The sequence below is a fragment of the Phascolarctos cinereus genome, unplaced genomic scaffold, assembly GCF_003287225.1.
Source record: "Phascolarctos cinereus isolate Bilbo 61053 unplaced genomic scaffold, phaCin_HiC Scaffold_1;HRSCAF=81, whole genome shotgun sequence".
NCBI classification, from domain to species: Eukaryota; Metazoa; Chordata; class Mammalia; order Diprotodontia; family Phascolarctidae; genus Phascolarctos; species Phascolarctos cinereus.
In genome coordinates, this window is record NW_027555514.1 from 52,462,943 (window position 1) to 52,478,485 (window position 15,543).

At 41.1% G+C, this 15,543-nt stretch overlaps 1 protein-coding gene across 4 annotated transcripts in view; it reads right to left on the reverse strand.

Moving 5' to 3' along the window:
* CROT (carnitine O-octanoyltransferase) overlaps nucleotides 1-1,506 on the reverse strand; it is a 34,361-nt gene extending 32,855 nt beyond the window's left edge. For 2 of the 4 annotated variants that reach the window (XM_020987494.2, XM_020987491.2), the window contains exon 1: nucleotides 1,272-1,493. The gene's annotated coding sequence lies outside the window, so the exon portion shown is untranslated. Of the gene's footprint in view, nucleotides 1-1,271 lie in introns of all 4 variants that reach the window. The other 2 variants (XM_020987493.2, XM_078151916.1) reach the window with 2 other exon arrangements.
* Between the last annotated feature and the right edge of the window lie 14,037 nt (nucleotides 1,507-15,543).

Here is a 15,543-nt window from a genome sequence, read left to right on the forward strand (position 1 = left end):
TTAAAATTACCAGAACATATGAAAAGAAATGTTCGCTAGCTAAAAAAAAAACAAACAAAATGACATTAAGTTATCCTCCTGACTAAACCTGGAAAAGCTAGATGGTTTCTTTCCCAGGGGATTTCTGATGTGTCTCTCTCCCTTCCTCTGATTCCAAAAGAGAAAAAAGAACTAAGACACATTTCTGTTTCTCAAAAATGGCTTCTAGGTTTCAGGAAATCTCTCTCCCTAAACTATAAAGTAGACAAACTTAAGAAAACTTAGGAAACAGCAGAATATAGGTCTTTTGAGAAAGGGCCTTGGAAGGGGAGATAAAAGGACTGAAGGTAATCTATATAGCCCCTGTTCTCACTCAGAGAAAAGCATCTCATTCACAGCAATCAGCTGCCAAGTTATGTCTTGGGTGAATATAAATCTGGTGGGACGGTTGGTTCTTCTCAAGGCTCCACGCAGGGGCTCTGGTCCGACCACCTAGCAGCAAAAGGACAGGGATCATTCATTCCACAATTCCCCAGGGGAAGGATTAGAAGACACAAACTCAGACAACTAGAGACACACAATCGCCCTCAACCAGGGAGGGAGAAAGAGGGCAGATACGCACTCAAGGGAGAGACTGAAAGACAGACAAGTACTTTGGAAGCAAGAGGGGCAGCTGTTGGGTAGCTGTTTTTCAGTCATGTCCGACTCTTCATGACTCCATTTGAGGTTTTCTTGGCAGAGATACTGGAGTGGTTTGCCATTTCCTTCTCCAGCTCATTTTACAGATAAGGAAACTGAGGCAAACAGGGTGAAGTGACTTGCCCAGGGTCACATAGCTAGTCTGTGTCTGGGGCCAGGCTGGAGGTCACAACGAAGAGTCTTCCCGGCTCCAGGCCAGGTGCTCTACCCATTGCACCACCTGGCTTAAGAGGGGAGCAAACATTCAAAGGGACAGACAGACCGACAGACAACCGCTTAGGGAACAAGACAGAGGGACAAACATTGGGGGGGATGGACAGGCAGACATTTACTCAAGGGGAAAGACGGACAGACCAGCACTTAGGGAGGAAGAAAGGGAGGCAGACAAGAGCCCAGGGGCGAAGAGTGGGGCACTGTCCGGTGCGACGCACGGATGGGGACAGCCCGGCCGGCTCACCAGCCCGAGCCGCAGCCCGGAGCCGGAGCCGGAACCCGGAGCCGCAGCCCGGAGCCGCAGCCCGGAGCCGGAGCCGGAGCCGGAGCCGGAGCCGGAGCCCAGCCCACCTCGCGCCCGCGCTCGCACTCAGCCTCACCGGGGAAGGTTCAGGGTGGGGGGAGGGGAGGCGGCGGCTCTCACGCCTCTCCGGGCTCTGGGACTTCGCGGGTCTCTCGGGCCCGGATTCGGGCCTGGGCTGGGGCCTCCGGGCTGCCCTCCTCACCTCCTCGGGCCCCTCAGCGCGCTCTGCTCAGAGCCAGTGAACCTTCCCATTCCCTAGCGGCCAGATTAAACCAGGGTTGAAGGGGCGGACGGAAAGCCGTGAGGGCGGGGTAGTGGGCGTGGTTTGACGCGTGACGTCGCCAGCCCCTCCTTCTGCTCGCCGCTCCCAATCTGGTCCTGGCCACGTGGAGCGTGTAAGAACGAAGCTGGTGGCTAGTGAGGCCCAGGAAGCTCCGGGGGGCTTACACGAGGTACTCGGGGAGGAGGAGGTCTTTGTCCCTGCTCTAAAAGCCCCCTCAGTATGCCAGCAGCCTCCCCACCAGTCCCAAGGAAGGAGCAGCTCAGCCAGGTACACCCACCCAGACCTCGGCTCAACTCAGAGCCTCCTCCTCGAGACCTCACGTCCCTCTCTCAGCCTCAGTTTCCTGTCTGTGTCATGGACCATGGGATTAGGTCATAGGATGAGGGGCCTCAGAGGCCAGTAAGTGCAACCCTCCGTGGCACAGACGAGGCAACTTAGGAGGACTGGAGATGTTGAGTTACTTGTCCGAGGTCCATATCAGAATTCAGTGTAGACCTGGAATGGATTAGATCTAAATGAAGTCCATTTGACAAGCATTTGATTGGTCATTGGATTTACGCTCCAGAAGGGCTGGATTCGAATCCCAACTTAGACACTTATTAGGGTTGTGTGCGTGTGAGCAGGTCATTTAACCTTTAAGTGGCTCAGTTTCTTCACCTGTAAAATGTGGGAGTTACACTGACTAGCCTCAGAGGTCTCTACCATTTCTAAATCCTATTAAACAATTGTTGCATGCTAGGCTTGGGGGCAACGAAGATAAAAACAGTCAACTGCATTGTCCTAAATAACTAAGCAGAAACCTAATTGTGACATCATTTGAAGGTAGAGAGATAATACTAATGAATAGGGTGATCAGGAAAGGCTTCCCATTCGAAGTCTGTCCTGAGCTGAGACTCAAGGAAAGTGCTGAGATGAGGACATAGGCATTACTGGAATGGGGAGCCAACCTGTGTTTTTCCCATAGCAAGTAGATCGGTTTGGTTGGAACATAGAACGTGTGATAGGAAGTAGTGTGAGATGCAAATAGGCTGGAGCCGAATGGTATAGGACTTTAAATGTCAATTCATGGTGAGGCTAAAAGGACCTGGGTTTAAATCCTGTTTCTAATGCCTGTGGGACCTTTAGACAAGTCATGTAACTTCTCTGGGTCTCAGTTTCCTCATCTGCAAAATGAGTTCAAATAGCCTCCGATATCCAATCCAGCTCTAAATCTGTGTACCTGTGCTCCTATCCTGGGGCAATAGGGAGCCACCAAAACTTCTTGGCAAGGAAAACTTGTGCTTTAGGAAGATTATTTTAATAGCCATACGGAGGATTGGTTTGAGAGGTGGAGAGACTGGAAGCAGGGGAAAAAAATTTAAAAGCTATTGCAGTAGTTCCAGGTAAGAGGTAATGAAGTCCTGAAGCAGAGTAGTGGCCTGTGTGGGTGGAGAAAAGGGAAAGAATCACGTGATCATCTATTCCAGCGGTTCTCAAACTTATTTGGCCTACTGCCCCCTTTTCAAAAAAAAAAATTACTCAGTACCCCCCTGGAAATCTACTTTCTATAACCCTTTAATTTTTTTTTTAATTTGCAAAATATATATATTTTCAAAAAATATAAAATATATTTTAAATAATGCATCTTAAATTTAATAATTCATTATAAATTTGTGGGGGCTTTTCCTGCATTAAAATTTTGATGATGCAATATTGCATTATGTAATTGTGTAGTATTATACTGTAAACAAGTCATCACACACATCTCTTCCTACTGACGCATGCTGGACTTCCCAACAATGTGCAACAGGCTTGCCTGCCCAGACTTGCTTATTAAGACTTGTAGGCAGATTTGCCCACTGATCAGTTATAACATGGATTTTGTGTGTTTATTTGAAAAATAATGTAATCACTATGACTTTAACTCTATTACACAACAGATGAAATATGAACAAATGGTTTTTCAAAAATTTGTTCTCTTCTTTCCTCATGCTTCCACCACCTCCTTATTTTTATTCAGCCCCTCAACAATTGCCCACCCTTAGAAAGTTCCAGTCCCCCCCAGGAACCCATTTTGGGGACCTATGAATTATTCTATTCTAAAGCTCTCATTTTACAAATAAGTTTGGACCCAGAGCAGTGGACTGACTTGTCCACAGTCACACAGGCAATCCATAACAGAACTAAATTGACCTCTCAGCTGTCCTCTGGCTCCTCTCATTCTTTGGCTCTACAGTTCTGCCCAACGACAGCAATGGTGTAAGTAGAGAGGGCCCTGAACCAAGAATCTGAAGACCCTGAGCTACTTTGCCTCGGGATGCTTCAGTTTTTCCACCTGTCAAATGAGGAGAGTAGACTGGTTAATTACTTGAGTTCCTTCCAACTTATAAAAGACCAATCGTATAAAGGACTAATACAAACACTGACTATTCCCCAGTTCCTCACCACCCAGCTATGTGTCTTTGCCTCAACATTGGCTTCCTCTTCCATTTTGCTTTTGCCAGCCCAGGACATTATCTGTTCACTGGCATTTTTCTCTGGAGTCTTAATTTACCCTGTTCTGAGTTCCCAGGGGTGAGGCATAGAGCAGTAAGTCAAGTTCCCTTCATATTGATACAACAGATTCTGTACTGTTTTTACTGTAGGCTGAAGGACTCTTAGAGTGTCAGGGCCAGAAGGGACCCTGGAAAATATCCAATCCAACCTCTTTATTTAATAAATGACATATCCAAGCCTGGCTTTATTACACATTACTATCCTCCCCACACTGTAGTCCTGCTGAACTGGCCTTCCTGTTGTTCTTCACAGATAATGTCAAGATAGTATTAGGGTATGGGGCAGCTAGGTGGTGCAGTGGATAGAGCACTGGCTCTGGAGTCAGGAGGACCCGAGTTCAAATGCAGCCCCAGACACATAACACTTACTAGCTGTGTGACCCTGGACAAGTCACTTAACCCCAACTGCCTTGCCCCCCCCCAAAACAAAGATAATATTAGGGGATACAGTGTTTTCCAGAGCTAAGGCCCAGCAAGCTATGCCCCAAGCTTGGCATAACAACAATCCTATGTGCTCATCTTCTGGAACTGATGGTCCCTGAGCTTGACCTGGGCAAGTCACTTAACCCCATTGCCTAACCAAAAAAAAAAAAAAGAAGTGGGTCTGGACACAGAACTGGGCCATTGTACTCTCCAGTACCAATGAGAACAGACTAGGTTCCACTAGAGATTTATTTCTCCAGAATCTGACCCTTCACCTCCCATCTGGTGAGTGCTCTGGCCTTGTTCCTGCTCTAATCTTTGAGCTCCCATGTTGGTCCAGCTCACCATTCTTTGTGAGAAAAACTCCAGGGCCCCTCCAGTGACCCAGTTTGTCTCAGATCACTCTGGTAAGAATATCTTTTCTTAAAAAGCACACCTCTGATTAACTGGTCTCTCTGTGTACCTCTGCTGATTTTAGACTGTATGCCTCTGTAAAATTTTAGCTGTGTGGCTCCGTTGTTTCTTTAAATTGCATGTAGCGGTGTACGTCTGTTAAGATTAGAATTGTAATTGGGTACTTTCTTAAAACTGTCTGTGTCGGTTTGTATTTGTCTTGTCATTTTGTCTATGTGTCTTTGTAAAATGTCAAATATCTGTGTCATGTGTCTGTTGTAAGCTAGATTCTATTACTTTTAAAGATTTAAAAAGCAGCCAGCCAGAAAAAAATTTTTTAATTTTTTTTTTAGCATTTGTTTTTAAGACTTTGAGTTCTAAATTCTCTCCATTTCTCCCTCCTCAACACCCCCCCCCATTGAGAAGGCAAGCAGTTCCATATAGGCTATATATGTATAGTCACGCAAAACATATCCATAATAGTCATGTCGTGAAAGAAAACATAGACAAAAAACAAACAAACCAAAAAAGGATGCTTTAGTCTGTATTCAGACACCATCAGTTCTTTCTCTGGGGATGGATAGTATTTTTTATCCGAAGTCCTTCAGAGTTGTCATGGGTCATTGTATTGCTAAGAATGGCTAAGTCATTTACAAATGATTATCTTATAATATTGCTGTTACTTTGTACCCAGTACATTTCACTTTGAATTAACCCCTGTAAGTCTTTCTCGGTTTTTCTGAGAGCATCCTGCTCATCATTTCTTATAGTACAATAGTATTCCATCATAATTACATACCACAACTTATTCAACCATTCCCCAATTGATGTGCATCCCCTCAATTTTTAATTCTTTACCCCCAGAAGAGATCTACTATAAATATTTTTGCACATATAAGTCCTTTTCCCTTTTGCTTTTTATCTCTTTTAGGATATAGACCTAGTAGTAGTATTGCCATGTCAAATGGTATGCATGGTTTTACAATTCTTTGGGCATAGTTCCAAATTGTTCTATAGAATGGTTTAGTCAATTCACAACTCTGGCAACAGTACATTAATGTCTCCTTTTTCCCACATACCCTCCAACATTTATCATTTACCTTTTCTGTCCTATTATCTAATCTAATAGATATGAGATAGTACCCCAAAATTGTTTTAACTTGCATTTCTCCAATCAATAGTAAGAATATTTTTTTTCATATGGCTATAGATAGCTTTAATTACTTCATCTGAAAACTGATTGTATCTTTTGATCATTTATCAATTAGGGAATGGCTCTTATTTTTATAAATTTGACACCATTCTCTATATGTTAGAGAAATAAGGTCTATATCAGAGAAACTTGCTTCAAAAAACATTTTTTTTCTTACTATTGCTACCTGTATTTCTCTCCATCCTATTCCCCCTACCCCTGTGTATTCTATTCTCTCTGTACTTTCACCCTGTCCTTCCTCAGAAGTGTTTTGCTTCTGATTACCCCTTCCTCCAATCTGCCCTCCCTTCTATCATCTCCCCCCTTCTCTTATCCCCTTCCCATTCTATTTTCCTGTAGGGTAAGATAGATTTCTATACCCCATTTCCTGTGTATCTTATTTCTCAGTTACATGTAAAAACAATTTTTAGCATTCATTTTTAAAGCTTTAAGTTCCAAATTCCCTACTTCCTCCCTCCCTACCCACCCTCATTGAGAAGGCAAGCAATTCAATATAGGTTATACATGTGTAGTCATGCAAAATATTTCCATAATAGTCACGTTGTGAAAGACTAACTATGTTTCCTTTCATCCTATCCTGTCCTCTGTTTATTCTATTCTCTCCTTTCACCCTGTCCCTCCGCAAAAGTATTTGCTTCTGATTACCTCTTCCCCCAATCTGCCTTCCCTTCTATCACCCCACTCTTATTCCCTTCCTCCCTGCTTTCCTGGAGGGCAAGATAGATTTCCATATCTAATTGAGTGTATATGCTATTCCTTCCTTAAGCCAATTCTGATGAGAGTAAGGTTCACTCATTCCCTTTCACCTTCCCCCTTTTCCCCTCTACTGTAAAAGCTTTTTCTTGCCTCTTGTATGTGAGATAATTTACCCCATTCTGCCTCTCCCTTTCTCCTCTCAGTACATTCCTCTCTCTCACCCCTTAATTTTATTTTTTAGATGTCATCCCTTCATATTCAACTCACCCTGTGCCCTCTTGTCTGTATATATTCTCTCCAACTAACATGAGAAAGGTCTCATGAGTTACAAATATCTTCTCTCCATGTAGGAAAGTAAACAGTTTAACTTTAATAAGTCCTTTATGATTTCTCTTTCCTGTTTACCATTTCCTGCTTCTCCTGAGTCTTGTACTTGAAAGTCAATTTTTCTGTTGAGCTCTGGTTTTTTCTCAAGAATGCATTAAATTCCTCTACATCATTGAATATCAATTTATCCCCCTCATTGATTATACTCAGTTTTGCTGGGCAGGTGATTCTTGGTTTTAATTCTAGCTCCTTTGAAAATCATCCCTTAATGTGGAAGTCACTAAATCTTGTACAATCCTGATTATGGTTCCACAATACTTAAATTATTTCTTTCTGGCTGTTTGCAATATTTTCTCCTTGACCTAGGAACTCTAGAATTTGGCTATAATATTTCTAGAAGTTTTCATTTTGGGATCTCTTTCAGGAGATGATTGGTAGATTCTTTCAATTTCCATTTTGCCCTCTGGTTCTAGAATATCAGGGAAATTTTCCTTGATAATTTCTTGAAAGATGATTTCTAGGTTCCTTTTTTGATCATGGCTTTCAAGTAGTCCAATAATTTTTAAATTCTCTCTCCTGGATCTATTTTTGAGGTTAGTTGTTTTTCCAATGAGATATTTCATGTCTTCAATTTTTTCATTCTTTTGGTTTTGTTTTATAATTTCTTGGTTTCTTGTAGAGTCATTAGCTTCCATTTGCTCCATTCTAATTTTTAAGGAATTATTTTCTTCAGTGAGCTTTTGGACCTCTTTTTCCATTAGGACAATTCTACTTTTTAAGGCATTCTTCTCCTTATTGGCTTTTTGGACCTCATTTGCTATTTCATCTAGTCTATTTTTTAAGGTGTTATTTTCTTCAGTATTTTTTTGTGTGTCCTTTATCAAGTTGTTGACTCATTTTTCATGATTTTTCTTGTATCACTCTCATTTCTCTTCCCAGTTTTTCCCTAATTCTCTTAATTGCTTCTCAAAATCCTTTCTGAGCTCTTCTATGGCCTGAAACCAATTCATCTTTTTCTTGGAGACTTTGGATGGAGGAGCTTTGACTTTGTTGTCTTCTTCTGAGTGTATGTTTTGATCTCCCTTGTCACCAAAGTAAGTTTCTATAGTCTGAGTTTTTTTCCATTGTTTGCTCACTTTCCCCAGCCAATTGCTTGACTTTTTAATTCTCTATTAAGGTAGGGCTCTGCTTCCAATGTGGAGGGCATGCTGTCCCAAACTTCAGGAGTTTTATGCAGCTGTTTTTAGAGATACTTCTAGGGACCTGTAAGTTTTCAGTTTTTCCGAGGTGGTACAGTCTAAGAAGAGGTGTTTACTCCTCTCCTGACCTGTGCTCTGGTCTGTGAGTGACCACAAGCACTCTTTTCTGCCCTGGAACTGTGAGGAGGGTTTTCTCTGCCCTGCGGCCATAAGCTCTGCTATGCTAGTGCTCCTTCTTGCCTCAGGACTGCCACCCAGGACTGCGACCAGATCCAAATATGGGTAAAGCAACTGTATTTTGCCTCAGTGCCAGCAAAGAGATTCCTGTAATCTCCTTCTGATCAGTTGTTCCATCTCCTTACCATCTGTGGGCTGAGAGCCCTGGAAGCAGCTGCTGCTGCTACTATCAACACCACTGCCTTGGGACTGTACTGGGGCCAGGGCTGAATTGCACTCCTCTCTCACCCAGGTCTGATAGATCTTTCCTACTGACCTTCTAAGTTGTCTTTGTCATTTATGAGTTGAGAAGTCTGGAAACTGTCACAACTGCCAGTGATTCAGTCCCCTGAGGGATGCTCTGGGTTTGCTGGGGCCCAGTCTACACTGGTGCAGCCTGTGATAGACTGTGCTCTTCTCTGAGCCTGCTGCAACAAACATTTCCTGTTGATCTTCCAGGCTGTCTTAGGCTGGAAATTTGTTTCACTGTCTTTTTGTGGGTTCTGCTGCTATAGAATTTGAGAGTAATTTTTTACAGGTATTTGGAGGGGTTTTGGGGAGAGCTCAAGTGAGTTCCTGCCTTTGCTCCATCATCTTGACTCTGCCCTACTCCCTGCCCCCATGAAAAACTTCTAAGAGCTGTAACCAAAAAGTTTAGAACACTGGAAAAGATTAATGAATTTTCATACTTGAAGTAATTGTCCGAGTAAGCAGGACTAACTCCCACTTTAGGCTTTCCTAGGGAGATTAAGTAATAAGATAAAAGGTCAGATAATCAAAGTTTGTAGAACTGCTGAAAACATCTTAGCAGATTTTGGAGGTTTGAAGATTAATCATTTTAAAATTGCAGAGGAGAAATCCTGGGGTTTGGGGTAATACCAAAAACTCAGTCCCTTCTGAAACATCTTAGTAAGTTTTGGGGTACCACTCTGTAGAATTTGTTTTAAGGAAAAATAAGGATTAGATTTTATAAAAATTTTAAAAGTAAATGGCTTCATTGTTCTAGAGTAAGGAAGGAAGGCTGTCAGTGTAGAAGTAATCCTAGAGTGAAGAAAGGAAAAAAAAATAGGTAAATGGTTTGTACCTTATAGCAACCTCTTGTTAATCCTTCCTTCATATGTTCTACTATGAAAAGAGAAAAGATTGTTGAAACCAAATATCTCTTGTAACTCCTTCAGATCAGAGACCCTTTCCCTCTCCCTGTTAACTCTTCTCATCCCTAATCGTATTTCCAAACACGGGTGTTGAAAAAACATGCTGGAAAATTATAGGGAAACTTGAATTATATTCCAGTTGTAGAAATTTATTAGCTGTATGATCTTAGGCAAGTTATCTTATCTCTGTTTGCTCCAGTTTCCTGATATGTAAAGAGAAAAATAATAATGGTAGCCACCTCCTAGGGTTGTTGTAAGATCAAAATAATATAATGATTGTAAAGTGCTTAACACAGTGACTGGCATATGCTAAGCACTGCATTATTTTTTTAATTGAATGTAATTGTTCCACACCTGACGAGTCAAAAGTGGTTTTAAAATGCCAAAGTGGGGCAGCTAGGTGGCAAGGTAGATAGAACTCCAACCTTGGAGTCAGGAGGACCTGAGTTCAAATGTGGCTTCAGACACATAATACTCACTAGCTGTATGACCCTGGGCAAGCCACTTAACCCTGATTACCTCCCAAAAAAAATGCCAAAGGTAATAAGATCAATGATTTTTACATGAGATAATTTGGAAATGCAATTGATATCATCTGAAGTTTAGTTTCATGTTCTAACTACATATTGTTTGTTATTATTATATTTTAAGTTCTCTTATATTATGAAATTTGAGTAACCACTGTAACAGAAATGCTGTTAGACAAAACAGCTTTTTAATTGGGATGCTATTACACATGAATTGGACTTTTAAGAGGATGTGATAAAAATAGATATTTGAAAACTGTTACATATTTAATGAGGTATAATTTGTCATAAAGCAGATGATAATAATAATACATAATAGCAAATTTTTATTTTAAAATCTTGGGTATTATGGAAGTGTATAGCATGGTTTAAAGATGTAGCTTCGACATATTAATGACGAGTCACTAACAGGTAGTGGCTGTATGTCTAAAGTCCCAGAATATGGGTAGTTTTAATTTACAAGTAAAGGATCGATGAAATGTTAACTGTCAGGGAAACATCAAGTAAGATACTCAAGCTCTAAGCTATGGATGGTGAAATTTTGCTATTTATGGTAAAAATTTTGGGGACTGTAATTTACTATTGTTTTGAGCTTTGATTACAGGGATAGTTGTCTGAATTGTCATGAAGCCAATAGTAGAAAATGGCATGTGCTGGAGTCTGGGAACTGCTAAAGGTGGAAGTCTGTGGAAAAGTTTTGGGGACAGCTTTGGTATGGCCCAACATAGGATCCTCCTAACTCTATTTCCACATTGTTGTTTCCTTTCTGAAAAGGAGATTTCCCCAACTACTTGATTCTGAGCCTTGCTTTTGATACCCTGTGACTACATAATTGGCAGTCAGATATGACTCATGCCTGGAATCAAAAAAATCTAATGGAGTTTTTCCCCCTGTTATGATATATGATATTGTTATAACTGTGTCCCTCCTTTTCCTTTTATAGCGAATTTCTATAATTAAGAAGTTTTACAAGTACAACACTAAATCTATTAAATAATAGATTGATACTGGAATATCTCTGAGTTAATATAATAGTATACAAGTATGAATATCTTAAAATTTTAACCTGCATTTGTGGTCAAATTATAACATAAGGATAATATTCTCCTAAGAGAGAAATGATTAGACAAGGTAATAACACAAAGGTGTAAAAAAGTTTTCTAAATAAATGGAATACTAAATTTTAAGAAAATAACAGGATTAGACTGTTTTCTCTGTGAACTATATACTTATGTATATAATTGACTTCCAAATTTTATCTATCATGGAAATTCTGGCTTTAAGTGTGTTTTAGTAATAAGTTTTCAAAATTGGATTAAGGATTATACACATAAATTGTGTTGATAATGGTAAAGAAAGTAAAATTATCTTCCCATTATTAAAGTATCTGCTGATAATTTTAAAAGGCAGAAGAGCTGGACCCTCATAACTTTTTAAAAGATATTTATATGAGGTATAGGATTTAGGTAAGGTTAGAAATAGCAAATGGTATATAAACTGAAATTCTCTGAAGTTTCAAGATTGAAGAACCAAATTTAAGTGACTGGACTAAATTATATTAAGTCAGAATTATCGAGTAACCGCTAGATTTGGAACTAGAGAAGCAGAGCCCCCTTTTAGAGCTGTCCTCAGCATATGCATATTGTCCAAGAAAAGATATCTAGGAACCAGATGACTACATGAAACATCTGGGATTCAAACTGTACTAGTTAAATGGATATTGAGAATGGGTCACTAGAATACAAGGAGACCTGATTTTAGTTCTGTTTACATTTCCTTGGTTACCTTGGTGACATGTAAATCTTCCTTCTCAGAACTAGTCCATTGTGAGACCTCTAACTAGTTTGATCTGTACCTGACTTAATGTAATTATGCAATTGTGGGAATTGTGAGAAAACTTTATTGCATTGTTTGAACCCAGCCCTGTGTTGCTGGGAAACTGTATTATGTCCATGTGCTTTTTAGAGCCTTAACTAAAGACCTATGCTATGCTGATGATCCAAAGATTGATACAAGGAGTTTTCTCACAGATGTCAGCCCATATGTCTTCTAAGGGCCCCTACCAGGTCCTTCTGACTACTTCCACAACTGTCAAACTTGTGGGTATGGACTCTTGAATCATCTGAAGAAAGCCCCTGCTCCTGAGTGGATGGCAGAACCCTCCAGGGACCTCAAGGTTTATCTGGTTGTTATCCCTCATTTCAAAGAGGACCAAAATGACATCACTATGCTAGAGTCAAGTTATAGTGTGTCTGCCTATGGATGATCAGACCAAGATGAACTCAGAATGCTCTACCACAGGTCTGGCACAAATAGTCCATGTGAACATTTGGGGTGCATTCTCTAAATGTGCACAATTCATTAAGCTACTGCAGTTCTGCTATGCTCATGGATAGCACCTTCTCTAATGAGGGCATGCCATGCTGGGCAGTTCTGTGCTAGTGTCTTCCATGTCATACAATTAATTCCAAAGTTCTTAAGAGAGACCTTGAGAGTACCTTGTATTACTTTTTCTGACCACCACGTGAGTACTTGCCCTCTGGGAGTTCTTCATAAAATAGTCTTTTTGGCAAGCATGTATTTGGCATTTGAACAACATGGCCAGTTCATTGGAGTTGTACTCTCTGCAGTAGTTTGAATGCTTGGTAGTTTAGTTCAAGAAAGGACCTTAGTGTCTGGTATCTTATCCTGCCAGGTGATCTTCAGAATCTTCCTAAGACAATTTGAATGGAAATGATTCCATTTCCTGGCATGGTGCTGACATACCATCTAGGTTTTCCAGGCATACAACAATGAGGTCAACACAATAGCACTATAGACCTTCAGTGTGGTAGTCAATCTAATACCTCTTCTCTCCCACATTTTCCTTTGGAGCCTACCAAATACTGTGCTGGCTCTGGCAATATGTGCATCAACCTCATTGTCAGTTTGTACATTCCTAGAAAGTACACTGCCAAGGTAAGTGAACTTATCTGTAATATTCAGAACTTTTCTATTTGCTGTGACTGACGATTCCACATATGGATGGTGTGGTGCTGGCTGATGGAGCACCTGTGTTTTCTTGGTGTTAACTGTTAGGCCACAATTAGCACAAGCAGTAGAGAATCGATCCATAGTGTTACATCTCAGCTTCAGAGGCTAGACTGAATGCACAATTATCTGCAAACAGAAAATAATGCACCAACAGTCCCTCCTCTTTGGTCTTGGGCTTGTAACCTTTTCAAGTGGAATAATTTACCATGAGTGTAGTAGCTGACCTTGATGCCATGCTTGTCCTCATTGAAGGTGTTTGACAAACTGTCTGAAAACGTCATTCTAAAAAGCATGAAAGCAAGCACACAGCCTTGTTTCACTCCATTGGTGACTGGAAAAGGATGAGAGCATCGTCCATTATCCAGAACCCAGGTAAGCATGCCATCATGAAATTGACATGTAATGCTGATGAACTTCTCCAGCAACCAAATTTTGACATCATTTTCCATAAGCCCTCATGACTGACAGTATACCAATAAATGTTGTGTGAAGACCTCTCTCCTGCTCCTGGCATTTCTCCTGGAGTTGTTGGGCAGCAAACACCATCTCAACCATTCTTCGGCCCTTTCTGAAGCCACACTGGCTTTCAAGTGGCTTTCAGGTGAAGGATCAGCCTATTGCCAGCAACAACTAAAAGAGAGACCCCACCTGTGATTGTCACAGGACAATTTATTTCCTTTACCTTCATAGAGATGGACAATGGAGGCATCCTTTAACTCCTGGGAGATAACTTCCTCTTGCCATATAACCCAGAAAATTTCAGTCAGCTTTTGTATGAGCAATGGACACCCCATCTTGTAAATCTCAGCTGGAATAGAATTAGCACCAAGTGCTTTGCCACACAAAAGGAGCCTGATGGCATTCAAAAGCTCTTCTTCAGTTGGAAATTCAGCTAGGGAGGGATTGATTTCAACCTAAGGTAAATGGTCTGTTGAGGACACTATGGAATGTTCAGCCCATCTCTCTAGAACAGGCCTCTGTAACATATGGCCCATGGGCCACGTGTAGCCCGCCAAAGGATTTCTGGCAGCCCATGAAAAATGTAGAGAATGTAAAACAGTTCTGCACAACATACGGCCCGTAGGCCACTTTGGCAGGTTGCAAATGGCCTATGGGCTATATGTTGTGCAAGACTGCTCTAGAATCATATCCTTATCACTAATCAATGTGGCTCCATCAGCACTGAGTACTTGAGATACACCATAGGTCTTTGGTCCCATAGATAGCCTTCAGGGCATCATTAAAAGCACTTTGGATTGTGACTATGAGCAAAAAACAGAATTTCATCTGCCTTCTTACTGAGCCAAGAATCCCACATCTCTCTAAGCTTTACTTGTACTTTACTTTTGATGGAATTAAATGCTGCCTTCTTAGAGGTGGATGAATTATCCTGCTGGTAAACCCTGTGGAGTTTTCATTTTTTATTTAGCAGCTTCTGAGTCTCCATATCATTTTCATCAAACCAGTCTTGATGTTTGTGAGTGTCTTGACTCAGATGAGCAAATGCAGTACTGTACACCAAATCTCTGAAAGCTGCCTACTCATTTTCTGTTCCACTATTGCCAATTGTGTTTTGGCTCAACTTTCCCTCTAAGTTAGCAACAAACTTCCTGCTCAGAGAAGCACTCTAATCTGTTGACATTAATTCTCCTGGTAGTCATTCTGGCTTGGGACCACTGCTTTTGTTGAATGTGAATATTTAGCTTGCAGAGAATAAGTCTGTGAGCAGTCATTGCTTCTAGCACCCTCACATCCTGTCTCTTCTCCTTATAATGGCATAGTATATTAAATGCCAATGTTTGCTGTCAGGGTGCATCCGTGAAGTTGTATTGTGTTTAGGGAAGCAGAAGACAGGGTTGGTGATGAGAAAGCCATGAGATGCACAACTCTTCAGTAGTAAATGACTACTGCTGTTGCTATTTCCAACTCCATTACTCACTAGAACTCTCTGCCAACTCTGGTAGTCTGAGCCTACTTTAGCATTGAAGTCACCCAGAATTAGAAGCTCACCTTCTTTTGGCATATTGATAATAAAGACCTCCAGGGGTTCATAAAATTTTTCTTTGACCTCATCAGGGTTTGTCATGGTGGGAGCGTAGCCACTGATGATGGTGGCATGGCATTTTCCTGCAAGTGGCAATCACATTGTCATGAGTCTGTCATTCACTGCTTTTGGTAGGCATACAAGCTTGTTAACTAGGTTAATTTTGATTGCAAAACCTACACCAGTTTCACAGCCCTCCCCTTCATGCAGCCAGTCCAGAAAAATGTGTATTCAGCTCCAATTTCAGTAAGCTGGCCTTCATTTACCAGCCTTGTTTAACTCCGGCCTACTGTTTGGATGTGATAC